The sequence below is a fragment of the Hibiscus syriacus genome, unplaced genomic scaffold, assembly GCF_006381635.1.
Source record: "Hibiscus syriacus cultivar Baekdansim isolate YM2019G1 unplaced genomic scaffold, ASM638163v2 tig00111398_pilon, whole genome shotgun sequence".
NCBI classification, from domain to species: domain Eukaryota; kingdom Viridiplantae; phylum Streptophyta; class Magnoliopsida; order Malvales; family Malvaceae; genus Hibiscus; species Hibiscus syriacus.
In genome coordinates, this window is record NW_024063081.1 from 484,229 (window position 1) to 499,304 (window position 15,076).

The 15,076-nt window shown below is 34.7% G+C and overlaps 1 pseudogene; it reads left to right on the top strand.

Annotated features, from left to right (window-relative positions):
• The first annotated feature begins 3,564 nt into the window (after positions 1–3,564).
• On the top strand, positions 3,565–7,854 carry LOC120161070 (annotated as a pseudogene).
• Positions 7,855–15,076: the final 7,222 nt, after the last annotated feature.

The window sequence follows — 15,076 nt, forward strand, 5'->3', positions numbered from 1 at the left end:
GAATTAGAGATTAAAATAAATCAAAACAAATAATAAGTTAAATTGAAGAAGAAAAAAAGTCAAGAGGCAAAAGGTACACCACCCTTCTTCTCTATTATGTATTTATTTGTAAATCTCCTTTTAATTTATAGTGTTATTATAAGATAATATTATATATAATTTTTGTTATTTTTGATAATCCACATCCTGACTTAACTGCTCGAACTTATAATTTTTAGGGAGAACAAAACTCTCCTTAACTATTAAGGGCACTTGATGATTTCTTTTCGAGAGTTATTTTATTAATAGTTTGGATTATTTAAAGTAGTATTTATTCTTTCTAACCATTAATAAACACCATATAAATGCAATTATTCGAACTTAAGATCTTTAAAGAAAACAACATATACAGTTTGATGGTTCCAAAAGTATTACGTATGAGTTTGTGGATAAACATAATTGAAGTATTCAAAAAGAAGTAATATAAATTATTCTATTTTTAATTTGATCACTTATTTATTAATATTTTTATTATGTTTTTAAATTATTTAATGTATTAATTATTTAGTATTAATATGAAAAAAACAATTTGATCATCGAACTCGATCATAAACATTTATTCCCTCTACCACATATTATATATCGTGAATCGCCACATCATCATCGTGAATCACCACTTCAACATCGTGAATCACACATCAACATTGTAATGATCAGCTTTTGATTTTTTTTTGGTCAATGGGTCAAATTGATTTTTTTTCTCAATTTAAGGGCCACATTGAGTGTAAAAATATTTAGAGGTCACTTTAATTTGTTTAGAAAAGTTTGAGGGCCTTAGATACCATTAAACCTGTTTTTTTAATTGTCTCTACTCCATCACAAATGGATAATGATAGTCGGGTACGCGGGTTTTAAAACCCGTCCCGTTCAGACATTCACAATATATATCGAAAAGACGAGACTGGCAGCAGAAATCCTTCCATCGCTCTCCGGACTGCATTATTCACCGATACGACATCAGCATGGAGTTTCCGTATGGAAGCTGTTGTTTGTATGGTCTTCCTTTCTTTATTATTTTCTCAGCTCGAATCTATCTCTTCGCTTTCCAGATTTATCTTAATTCTCTTTCTTAAAACTTGTTCATTTTCTCCATTTCTCATGGTATAAATTATTCTTTAAAAAGATTTGTGCTTTGGATTTTAATTGTTCAAATATGATTACTCATTTTACATTTTTTTGTTTTTTTTGTTTCCTATTTATAAATTTCTCGTGTTTTAATGAAATGAACTGGAAGCACTCTATTTTTTTTTCAATTTTTTTAATAGATTAGTTTTCTTGTTTGATTAGCATCCATGCATATCAGTGAATTTTCTGCTTGATTGCTAGGGATTGGAAATTATAGATTTTGAATTTAGACTTTAAGTATCTCTCGAGTTATTTCTTTTAGATAATATAAAAGACAGAAAATATGAAGAAATGAGTTAAATTATGTTAATATTTTTGGTAAATGGTAGTTTAGTTATAATGAAAGGGACACAGGTTGATCAACTACGTAGCGTGCAGGTCATCAGTAACTGCACTATTATGACCTAGAAGCATTTTCTATGAAAGAATCGAAATTTGTTGCTTGTATTTATGCCATTTTGAGGCATTTTATGTTTTAAGTTCCTTATCGGTCTTGTTTCTAGAGACAATCATGTGCCTATAGCTGTTCTGTCATATGCTCTTTTATTTGTATATATTCTTTACTGCTCGTCTTCCTGTTGGTTGATAAAAGACCCCAGTAACGTATATGAAGGATAATTTTGAGTCTTTAGGCACATCTTGTTGCCAGAAACTTATGGTTGAACTGAATAGAACCTTTTGGTTAAGACATATTATATATCATGATCGCCACATCATCATCGTGAATCACACATCAACATTGTAATGATCAGCTTTGATTTTTTTGGTCAATGGGTCAAATTGATTTTTTTTCTCAATTTAAGGGCCACATTGAGTGTAAAAAATATTTAGAGGTCACTTTAATTTGTTTAGAAAAGTTTGAGGGCCTTAGATACCATTAAACCTGTTTTTTAATTGTCTCTACTCCATCACAAATGGATAATGATAGTCGGGTACGCGGGTTTTAAAACCCGTCCCGTTCAGACATTCACTTATATCGAAAAGACGAAGACTGGCAGCAGAAATCCTTCCATCGCTCTCCGGACTGCATTATTCACCGATACGACATCAGCATGGAGTTTCCGTATATGGAAGCTGTTGTTTGTATGGTCTTCCTTTCTTTATTATTTTCTCAGCTCGAATCTATCTCTTTGCTTTCCAGATTATTCTTAATTCTCTTTCTTAAAAACTTGTTCATTTTTCTCCATTTCTCATGGTATAAAATTATTCTTTAAAAGATTTGTGCTTTGGATTTTAATTGTTCAAATATGATTACTCATTTTACATTTTTTTGTTTCTTTTTGTTTTCCTATTTATAAATTTCTCGTGTTTTCATGAAATGAACTGTGAAGCACTCTATTTTTTTTTCAATTTTTTTAATAGATTAGTTTTCTTGTTTTGATAGATTTTGAATTTAGACTTTAAGTATCTCTCGAGTTATTTCTTTTAGATAATATAAAGACAGAAAATATGAAGAAATGAGTTAAATTATGTTAATATTTTTGGTAAATGGTATGTTTAGTTATTAATGGAAAGGGACACAGGTTGATCAACTACGTAGCGTGCAGGTCATCAGTAACTGCACTATTATGACCTAGAAGCATTTCTATGAAGAATCGAAATTTGTTGCTTGTATTTATGCCATTTTGAGGCATTTTATGTTTTAAGTTCCTTATCGTGTCTTGTTTCTAGAGACATCATGTGTCTATAGCTGTTCTGTCATATGCTCATTTTATTTGTATATTTCTTTACTGCGTCTTCCTGTTGGTTGAAAAAGGACCCAGTAACGTATATGAAGGATAATTTGAGTCTTTAGGCACATCTTGTTGCCAGAAACTTATGGTTGAACTGAATAGAACCTTTTGGTTAAGGGATCCAATGTTTGTAAGATGAAGCTTTTCAATTTCTTCATATTTCATTTATAGCATTTCTTTGCAATGGAAACTGCTTGGTTTTGAATTCTTCATTTGTTAAGGTATTGTTGTGAGAAGTATATGGCATAAATTTGAAGACTTGTTGATGAATCAAATATTTATGCTTTTAAGATATTTGGCTTGTATGCATTGTTATGACATTTAGAGTTGTCAACTTCTCTTCTCCTTTTCTCCCCAGCTAACCTTTATTGTTTACAGGTTTTATGATACTATTACTTATTTGAAACTTACCTGGATATGCGGCAACATGCTGCCCTCAAATTGCCAACTCTCCGAAACATTGGAAGGAGTGATCAGCCAAGAAAATTTGAAAAGTCTCGAGCCTATAGTCTGATAAGTGGTTAGTTTTGTTGTTTCTATTGATCATTTACATGATTTAATATCATTAGGGGAAGATCAAACTTCCTTTTAACTTGATTTGACGTTACAAGTGCTGCATCTCTAAATTTCAGCCACTTCACTTTGTTCATGAGTTTTCACAATCTTGATGGACGCTTCAATTTGTTCTTTGGCATATTGCCTTGGTTTGGGTGAGAAATTAGTTGTTTACATAGTTTGTTCAACCTTTGTTATTTTCATTCTTCTTGTATTTGATTCTATATTTTGACTGCAGAAATCAGGAAATTTCTTGCCATTAGTTGGTCTAGACGCAGAGAATGAAATACTGCACACCCTAGCATTTTGGCTGGTGTTATGATATGGTCACAGGTGAATTTATTATATTTCCTTTGTTTCCTGGATCCTTTGTTACATTATTAGTTTGAATAGTTGCAACTACTAAATTCATGGGTATGCCTCTATTAACCTGATCAATAGCCTTGACCATTTATCTTGTGATTCTTATTTTGCAGATCACTGATCTACCCTTTTCTCTCTATTCAACTTTTGTGATTGAGGCTCGCCATGGATTCAACAAAGTTTGTATCCGAATTGCTAAATCTCTTCCCTACGCTGTTTATTTTCTTGTTCACATTGTTTGGAATGTTAGTTGTTAAGATTACACTTATCTTCCTGTCCTAACTATTTCCTCATGTTTTTCAGCAAACAATATGGTTATTCTTTAGGGACTTATCAAAGGAATGTGTCTTTCTATCGTTCTTGGCCCACCCATTGTTTCTGCTATTATTGTGATCGTACAGGTAATTTTTTACGTTTGTGGCATTTGATCTGTCGGAGATATTAGTGTATTATAATTGGACGATTGTTAGCTTAACAAGAAGCTTTTATTTACTCTCCAGTCTTTTTTCTTTATGCCATTTCTTGCATTATGTTGACTTAATTTTTGCGATTGTAGAAAGGAGGGCCATACCTTGCTATATATCTTTGGGCATTTATGTTTGTCCTTTCACTGGTGATGATGACAATTTACCCTGTTCTGATAGCCCCACTTTTAACAAGTTCACCCCTGTGAGTATTTCTACATCAGCACCTTAGTTTCAGTCAAGCACCCCCTTCTTTATAATATTTTACGAGTATGATTTTGTTTTGGTCTGGTGTGATGCTGTGAGAAATAGCTTCCAGAAGGAGATCTAAGGCTTAAGATTGAGAACCTTGCTTCCTCCCTTAATTTTCCTTTAAAGAAGCTGTTTGTTGTTGATGGATCCACAAGATCAGCCATAGCAATGTAAGGATTGAGCTGTTGATTGTACAACTGTTGGTTCTCTCTGGAATCTGGATTTTTTTCTTTACACCCTTTTATGTTTAACTATTGAATCTTGCATTTTATTCCATTTTGTATTCCATCATTTAGGAATTCATCTATTAGTTTAAAGATTCATTGCTGTATGTACAGTAGGAATATTATGATGAATTGGTTAATGTGGTGAATGACATTGGGGAGACTTATTTCTGTTTCAAGTTGCGATTATTGGTAGTTCAGTCACATTGAGACTAGTTGCTGAAGTGCCTTTGCATCACATTTATGATTCATCTTTTGACATCATGCAGGCCTATATGTATGGATTCTTTAAGAACAAGCGAATTGTCCTTTATGATACATTGATTCAGCAGGTATGGATTTAATAATAAATAAAATTTTGTTGTCATCTTATGCTTGTACTATCTTTTCTTTAGTAATAATTGCAACTTATCAATGTCTTTTTTTTACTCATTTGATGTGTCAATGTTTTTGCCTGTGTGCCTTGATCATTTTCTTCAATGTCGGGCAACGGGTCTCCGCCAGAATATTCAAGTCTTGATTTGAAACCAACAGATGATGATTTCTGTTGAAGCAATTCCGAGTGATTATCTTCATGTAGTAGTGTAAAGTGAATTGAATCTTGTCTTTTAATCTGCAGTCCACGCTCCAGATTAATCTCTTTTCATTTCTCGACCTTATTTCAGCAATCTCAGGAGACTTTGAGTTATTTTAATACTCTTAACACCCATGCTAGTAGATTCTTTCTATATCAGCAAATAACTGATTGCTATATTATTGCAACTTCATAACATTTGGTTTCATTTGATAACTCATTTTAACCTGAAAGAGTTGCATAGAATGATAAATAATCTCCTTATTGTCATGATAAATAACTCATTTTAACCTGGAAAAATGGACAGATGGACGGAGCGAGTGGAAAGTGGAATGAAATAAATTTGAGTATGCTTGGTAGGAAGAAAGGTGAGAGGAAAGAAATGAGAGGTACTATCTTTTCCATCATCAAGTGTAAAACCATATCATTCCAAATTGGAATGATAAAAGGAGAGAAAATGTGAGAGAGATGTCAGTTAGTTCAAAATTATTTTTTCAAAGTTTTATTTTCTTTCCTCTCATTTGTCAACTCTAATAAGCAATGAATGCAAAGAAAGTTTTTTTCTTTCAATTTTTCCATCTTTCCTGCCAAGCATATCAATGGAAAGAAATATATATTTTCCATCTTTTCAATTTTCTTTCCACTTAACGAAGCAAAGTCTCATGTTTTCTTTGTTTTTTGGCAGTGCAAAAATGATGAGGAAATTGTAGCTGTTATTGCTCATGAATTGGGGCACTGGAAACTTAACCATACCATGTACTCCTTTATTGCTATGCAGGTATACTGATGTTCTCTTGAAAAACAAAGAAAAAAACACCCCATACACTGTTTTAACCATTATTTGGATTAATGAGCTCGATCTTATGACTATCTTATAGTACATTGTTTATGTAATTGTATAGTGGGACAGCAGGGTGTCATTAAACATGATTGATTTGATGATGGTAATTTTCTGTTAGAAAATTATTCTTTGTTTTCCTAGAAAATTATACCATGTACTCTTTGATTTGATGTAATTGTATAGCTGAGGTTGAACCAGTCAGACCTTATGATGGTGCCCATCTAGTGAGATGATCCCATGCCCACTCTGGAACTAATAGATACAAGAAAGAACATAGAGATATTGAGCTGCAAGCTGCAAAAATATATTTGCTTAACGTTTAGAACATGCTTTATTTGTGGCTTCATCATGTGGTATGCTGGTTCATCATATTCAATTTGAAGTGGTACTCCCATTTTCTTGTTCAGTGGGTAGTGCCTAGCGCCATACATTTATCTTGAGTTGTTGGTTATGTTTTTTCTTCTTCCTCCTCTCAAATGCAGATTCTTACATTTTTGCAATTCGGAGGTTATACTCTGGTCAGGAACTCGACTGATCTTTCCAAAGTTTTGGGTTTGATACACAACCAGTACTAGTTGGTCTCATCCTATTTCAGGTACTAGAATATTGAAACAATGTACTGTCGGTTGAAATACCTAGTCAAATAGTGGGATTTATTTGATAAGCATAACTAAAGCTCTAACAACGTTTAATTTGTTTCATGTGAATAAGATTGAAAGGTAATGATTATTGCTTTATTATTGAAGGAAAATGAATCGTTGCCTTAGAGCTGTTGACCATTTTCTCTGACCTTTTCGTATTTGCAGCATACTATAATACCAATCCAACACGTTGTAAGCTTTGGTTTCAATCTTGTAAGCAGATCATTTGAATTTCAGGTAACTTGTTGTAGTGAATACTGGTTTTGGGATCTAGTTTCTCTCTCTCCCTTCTATTGATCTTCTGTAAATTGAAATTAATCTACTGTATTTATTTGCGCAGGCTGATGCGTTCTCCAAAAAGCTCGGCTATGGAGCTTCTTTGCGTGCTGGTCTAGTTAAACTGCAGGTTATTTCTAGTGATTTAACTTATAATCTCTGCTTGATTCTTCTTATCTTCATGCCAATCATTTCTAGTAATAATAAGTTAGTAGGACATATGATTCATTAGTCATTCTTTCATCAATTGTCGAAATTCTACTTTCTCATTCTTGAGTTCCGTGAATTTCACTTTTTGTTATGATTGCCCACATACATGGCTCTACTAACTGACATCATACGTCTGCCGTAGCTTTGATAAAAAGTCCGGAATAAAGTACTCATAGTATGCTATACTATTAGGATACTGAAGTTGGGTTATTTTTGACGTCTTTGGTTTTCAGGAAGAAAATCTGTCGGCTATGAATACCGATCCTTGGTACTCGGCGTATCACTATTCACATCCTCCCCTTGTAGAAGATTGGCTGCTATTGAAGAATCTGAGAAAAAGGAAGACTGATTTGGGATCTGAGTTGCCAAATACTTGCTGATATGTTGCACCATCTCACGTTTTCGCTTCACTTGAGGCATAAAATGAATACATTAGTGAGATACCTAGTTCCCGGTAGAGGAACTAAACTAAGAAGAGGGGAAAAACAGAACATTATAACTGCAACGAGAAGCCAAACTTCAATTATATATTGCGTTATATTTCTCCATTCTCTGCAGATAATTTGTTTCAAAGGTGAAGGCGAAAGAAAAGGAATCATATTCTGAGGTATATATTTAGACTTGTATATAAAATAGGCCCGTCTATTGTTTGAAAATATCATGGAAGCCCTTGATTAATCATGGATCAAATGAACTCTTATACGAAAATTCATTTGAAAAAATCATTAGTCAAATGAGTCTATATTAAAAACAAAGAAATAAGCTTTAAAATTGCCACCAACATTGAAGATGGGCCTTTGTGATATATATTTTCATTAGAAACGAGTGTCAATTACAATTATGATTGCCCAACGGCATTAATTCTATTTGCATCAAGGCTATTATCTCTCCAGAGGGTCCATGTACACTTTACAGTCCCTTTCGCAAAATTTGCCATCCTGTCAGCGATCAGATTTCCTTTTCGGGGGACGAACTTGAATGACACAGGCCACGGTCTATCAGCATTTCGAATATGCGATCGAGGAGAGTAAATGTGAGCCCTACAGCTGCCTGTTATTGATCATCCTCACTACCTCCAGGTTACCGTTTTCCAATATAACTTTTTCCTACCCTATGCGCCACGCTTGTTGCAATTCGTCGAGAATTCCCCACAACTTCGCTTCAAGCACTGAGCAAATTCCGAGGAATTTTGAGAAGTCGACCACATATGTTCTTGAATTTCTTCTTATCAGTCCACTGCAGGTGCGAATCCTTCTTGTTTACAGTTAGGACTGCAGTAGTGAAGCAAGAGCGATTACAGGACTTTATAGGGATGGATTTACGTGCATGGCTGGCCATGAATAGCTTGGAGTCACTGGCGGCGATAAGATCAGCTAAAGTTCGAATAACTCTGGTGGCACATACTGTTCAACTGTTAAAACATGATTGGGTGGTGAGGTTCCAGCATGTTTATTGCAATGGAAATCAAGTGGACGACTGTATGGCCACGGTAGCGGACAGACAGATTTACGAATGTGTGAACTTTCCAGATCCTCTTGTGTTGGTACCGACAGTACTGCAGGAAGATGGAATGAATAGTGGGACTGCTTACTTAGGTTTGTTTAGTCATTCTTTACCCAAAATAAAATAAAATAAAAAAATCATCTATTTTACTATTAAAATTACAATTAATGAGAAAAAGAGGAAAACTTCAATGAGATGAATTATTTTTTGCAACACCAAATACATTTGAAGACTGGGCTTTGCCGTTAAAACTTTCAATCAATAATAGACCTTTGCTACTCCAATGAGCCCAAAAGTACAAAGGGTTCTATTTGCTACTATCCTCCCTGTTTTTGTTCTATATTTATAATACGATTTTTTTAATAATGTCTTCTTTATATTAAGGTAAACTACATATTTAATCACCAAATTATCCTCGCAGTTTTATTTTGGTTGTCCAATTATTTTCTTTTAAATCATATTTAAAATTTTGTTTTGTTCACCTGTCGTTAAAAGTTAACAGTGATGTTGACATGTTACCAAAATATAATGTTATGTCATCATTGTAAAAAAAAAATAATAATAATACGTTAACGATTTTATTTTTTAACGATGAGTTACCAAAACAGAACCAAAATATAACTTTAGATACGATTTTTTTAAAAAATAATTAAATTATCAAAATATAACAACAAAAATAATTAGGTGATTAAATATGCAGTTTACCCTTAAACTTATATTTTTTGTATGGGCTATTTGCCATTACTTTCCCTAGTAGACTAGTGCTTCTTGTGGACAAAACTTTCGAGATAATGTTCTCCAACAAATTAATTCACGAGATAATGCACTCCTCAGATTAATTGCTCAAATAGGGTGAAATCTACAGTGTTAGCCGTAGGTCGTCATGCCATCCGGGCGACCTACTAGGTCGCCATGTCTTCCCGGCGAGCTATGAGAGAGATTGCATGTGCTGGGCATCCGAGGCCATTCGAGCGAGCTATGCGAGAGCATCCGACCGAGCTATGCGAGGGCATCCGAGGGCAAGAGGAATCACGGGAGGAGCAGGAGGGAGTGCATGGCGACCTACAAGGTCGCCCGGAGGGCATGGCGACCTATGCTTGGGGACGTGCATAGCTGGCTACGTAGTAGGTCTCCCGGAAGGCATGGCGACCTACGGCCAACACTGTGGATTTTACCCTATTTGAGCAATTAATCTGGAGAGAACATTATCTCATGAAATAATTTGTTCGATAACATCATCTCGAAAGTTTTGCCGCTTCTTGTGTGGGTAGTGTGGCACCTTCCCCACCCACTATCAAGTGTTGTTTGTGATGGTAGGGGGCGTGTATTTCGTCGTCCTCTCCAAGTGCTAAAATGTTGGAAAAGCTAACAGCCCCACATATTGGGGCATGGGATTGTGAACCTTGTAGAGTTCATACAAATGTCTCAATCAAGCTAGTCAAGTTATGCGGTGACCATTTTGAGATGCAATCAAAAATATTTTAAAAATTATAATATTTTATGTTAAACGTAATTTAAAATATTATGATTTTATTATATTTTTAATTATTTTCTTAAATCGTCGGTTTTAAACTTTAAATTAAACTACCCTTTTTATATTTTCCGTCTCAATCATCTAATCCCAAACCATCTCTCTCAAAATCTGAAAATACAGGTAAATGGCATTGTAACAGTGTAAAACAAATCATAGTCATTGGTCTGAAAGGAACCTTTTATATATTCCACTTTGATATGATCCCATTTCTTCTCTGTCCACTAACCTAACAGGATCCTAGGAGAATAAAACCCAAGGGATTGTTTAGTTCAAGGAATGTGAGATTTTTATGGGAATAAATTCATATCTTTATGTTTAGTTTAAGGAATATTTTATTACTAATAGTAGATTTTTTTGGGTATATTACCAGGAATGTCATCCTTAAACTATTCTTCTTTTATCATTTTTGGATTACCAGCGTTTTGGACTAAAATACCCTTAATTTTTTCTTTAAAAATATTCTTCTTCTATCATTGAATAATAAAAATTCTACGAAGGTTAAATTACAAATTTATCCTTAAACTATTTTAGATTTACAAAAAAAAATTGTAATTAAAATTTTATATGAAGTTCAGGGGTTAAAATAAAATTATACCCTTTCATTAAATCTTTTTATATTTTCAATTTTATAAAAAAATATATAAATTTTATTAATTTAAATTTTTTTAAAAAATATATAAATATTTTCTAACTTGTTAAAAAAATAAATATATAATAAGGATAATTTGGTTAAATATACATTTCAATAATCTTTTATTCTTTTAACCAAACACGATAATCTTACATTCATACTAAACCAACCAAACACAAAATACAACATTCCCAGTAATCCTATTCCCTAATAATCTTACATTCTCACTGATAATCTTACATTCCGTAAATCAAACAAACCCTTACAATTGTTATATTGCATACAATGAAAAGACTTTAATATCATAATTATGTCATACCCATATTGTGGTAAACGTGTCTTGCCTTTGCCAGTTGCCCCGCCTAAATTATTGAAATAATATTTCAAAAATATTTAATTATTAAAATTACACTTAAAAAATATAAAATTTCAAAATAAAATTTATTTATCATATAAGAGGAAACGTAATTATGATATTAAAGTCTTTTTCAAGGAAACACTTTTATTTAGGTGGTAAGGCTTTTTTTAAGGCCAAAACATTCAAGATCAAAATTAAAAATGAAAATTTTGAATTAAAATTACACAATTTTTTAAAAGAACAATAACAATTAATATAATTTCCTAAACCGTAAATTAATGACAACATGTTAGAGAAAACAGTTAATATTTAATTTGATATATGAATTTTACATAAAATATGAACTTAGTATTATAAAAACTTTTTAAAAATAAAATATTAATCATGTTTATTCCATTCCATAACCTAGCATCTACTGTGACTAATCGAGTCGATGATCAAATCAATCATTTTCTACTTCCCTCTCAACTCTCTCACCCAAAGATAACCTTTATAAGAGATTAATCGAAACGCGATTTTCATAAGAAAAGCCGCTTCACTCCAAGACCACCATCAGTAGTTGTCATACAAACCTCTTCCCAACAAACAAGATGAATTCCACTATTAGCATTAGTACCCCCCCCCCCCCCCCCAAAAAAAAGGGGAAAAACTTACGAATAATTCGCTCAACATCACCCTTTTGGAGGTAACAAGTTTGCAATGCATATGAAGGCAAAGCAGATGACACTAATCTCGCCAGAGTAATACGATCGGCCAACGAAATTTTTTTTGCCATACAGCCGAACAATCTATCATGGACCTTTTGAACAATATACTGATGTGTTGTCATAGATAGTCACACGATTGTGTAACAAAGAAACTCCCAAGTACTTCCTAAGATCATCAACACAGGAGAAGTGAAAATTGCAACTAATATCCTCCTGTAAGCTTTCAGTCACATTGTGAGAGAAATAAATTGGCCCAAGCTATCACAAAAATTGGCCAAAACTTTCTGAATGACACCAAGTTGGCTCATATTAGCTTCAACGAATAATATCAGATCATCTGTAAAAAAATAAGTGAGAGAGCGGTGGACCATTTTTTGAAAGCTTCATCGGTTTCCAAAAGCCCTCTCAACCATTCTCTGGATAGATTGCGCTAAGCGTTCCATACAAAGCACAGAAATGTACGGTGAAATAGGGTCTCCTTGACGGATACCACGAGATGGTTTAAAAGGCTCAGTGATGGAATATTCCATAACTCCTGAGTCGAGACTGTCGAAATACAATTCATTACCAAAGCTCTGAGTTCTTCAGGACAACCAACATCCATTATAATGTCATCAATAACGGACCACTCGAGTCTATCATAAGCTTTTTCTAAATCGATTTTGATAGTCATCCACCCGACTTTACCTTGTTTCCTCTTCATCGAATGAATAACCTCTTGAGCAATCAAGATTATTATAAGTAGACACAACGCCCGGGCACAAAACTAATCTGGCCTTCCGAAACCCAGAGGGGCAGAGGAGCCTTCAGCCGGTTAACAATCACCTTCCTAACGGTTTTATAAATGATTGTACACAGGTTGATAGGCCTAAATTGAACAGTAGTTTCCTGTTTAGCAACGTTAGGAAGGAGAACAAGTAGCTTGCGGTTGAGGTCCTTCGGGATTCTATTACTGGCAAAAAACCCCTGAATCAAACGACAAACACTTGACCCAACAACATCTCAATTTTGATGATAGAAAAATGCATGAAATCCGTCAATACCAGGAGCTTTAGCCGGATGCATTTGAAACACTACATGCTGAATCTCTTCATCGGTAATAGGTAGTGTCAAAGCATGTAAAGAGGACTCGTTAATAATTGGAAAGTGGCCACGAACATTATATGTATAGCCAACCTCACCTACGCTGGAAAAGAGGGAAGAATAAAAATCCACGGTCATCTCCTTAAGTTGATGAGGATCCGAGCACCAAGATCCATCATGAAGTCTTAAGGAAGATATCGTATTTGCACACCTCCTCGCCTTAGCATAAGCGTGAAAGAATTTTGAGTTCCGATGTCCATAAAGAGTTCAATTACATCTTGATTTGAGAGCGCTTTATCAATCCCTCGAAGTCTTGCTATCAGTTCTCTATTACGCTTGCCTATCTCACCAAAAACATTTATATTCCAGTCGGTCAACTTAGAACTAACAACCCCGATATTCGTAGAAAAATCCCCTAGCCCATCCCAGCACGAACGCAACTAGTTTTTAAAATCTGGATGGTCCTGCCAAGCGAAAACAAAACGAAACGAAGAATGAAAATTTCTAATAACTGCAGGTCTTATTTTCAGAAGGATAGACCTATGGTTAGATCCCAATCGGTCAAGATGGAGAACCGATGACTCAGGGAACATATTCATCCAACATTCATTAGATAAACACCTGTCAAGTCGTTGCTTTAAAGACCCTGAGCCCAAATGAAGGAAGGTCCCTGAAAGCCAATATCAATCAAAAGCATTATCAAAAACAAAGTCACCAAAACCTCTTCTTAAACCCGACGGGCCTCTTGCACCACCAATTCTCTCATTCGAATCCTACAATGCATTGAAGTCCTCTCCCAAAAGCCATGGATGATTCCTTCCCGGATTCAAAGAGGCAAGTTGAAACCAAAGATGGTTGCGAATGTTAATGTGAGGATTTGCACACCACCGTAATAAACTGCATAAGTGGGATAGTTGAACACGAATATGGATGAATTGATTGGAAACATGAACAATTTCAACCCGATAATCTTGCTTCCACAAAAGCCATATTCCTCCACTAAAATCTCAAGCTTCAATGCGGAATGAGTTGGGAAAACCCATACGTTGAACAACGACATCAGCTTTTCGACCACTGATCCGTGTCTCCAAAAGAGCTACCAGCGGCGGTCTAAACTCAGCCATATGCTTCTTGAAATAGCGACGATAAACAGGGCTTGCAACGCCTTGAGAATTCCAATAAAAAAAAACTAAACATGAAAAAATGAAAAAGCAAAAGAAATTTAGTCTGACCAAATACTCAAGGAATCACGCTATTCCCATCCAAGGTGTCTCCTCCAGAGTTCGGTGCTGCTTGAAATTCACCACACTCGACTCTTCCCTCATTATTAACTGAAATAGCACCAATCTTAGAAGATGTCGATTGAACCCATTCGCTTAGAAGCGGCTGACCCGGGGTCTTGTAGTTAAGTTGCTTTTTGGCTTTGGGTCCATTAATACTAACCAATTACCAAACCAGAACCCTTCGAAGAGCTCTTAGAATGTTGACCTCTCGACTCCTCTATGAAGAGCGTTTATTCAAAGATTCCTCATTGATTGTAACTGCAACATGACTACCATCAGCCTTGTTAGTCTCCTGTAATAACACGTTGGTTTCCCCCCCTTCTATCATCGGAACAACTCTAATCTCCTCTCTCCCTATCTTCTCTTTCAAAGAAATATTCGTAACCTGCAAAGGCGATGAACGCACTGCATTGGCTAAAGTATTATCAATGTTGGCTAAAGCTCGTGTTTGTCCAGCACTTTTCTTTTGAATTCCCTGTACCACATCAACTGAAACAGCAACTGTTTTGCCTTTATCACGATTCCTGTTATTTGTCCTCGTGGTCGATATTCCTTTTCTAACATCTTCAGCTAGAACCACATTGGGATTAACATATTCAGTATCTTCTTCAACCGACAAAGCAGCAAATCTAGATGAGTTTGGTTGGCCAGTCATGACCACAGCCTCTCTGCTCCCTTCA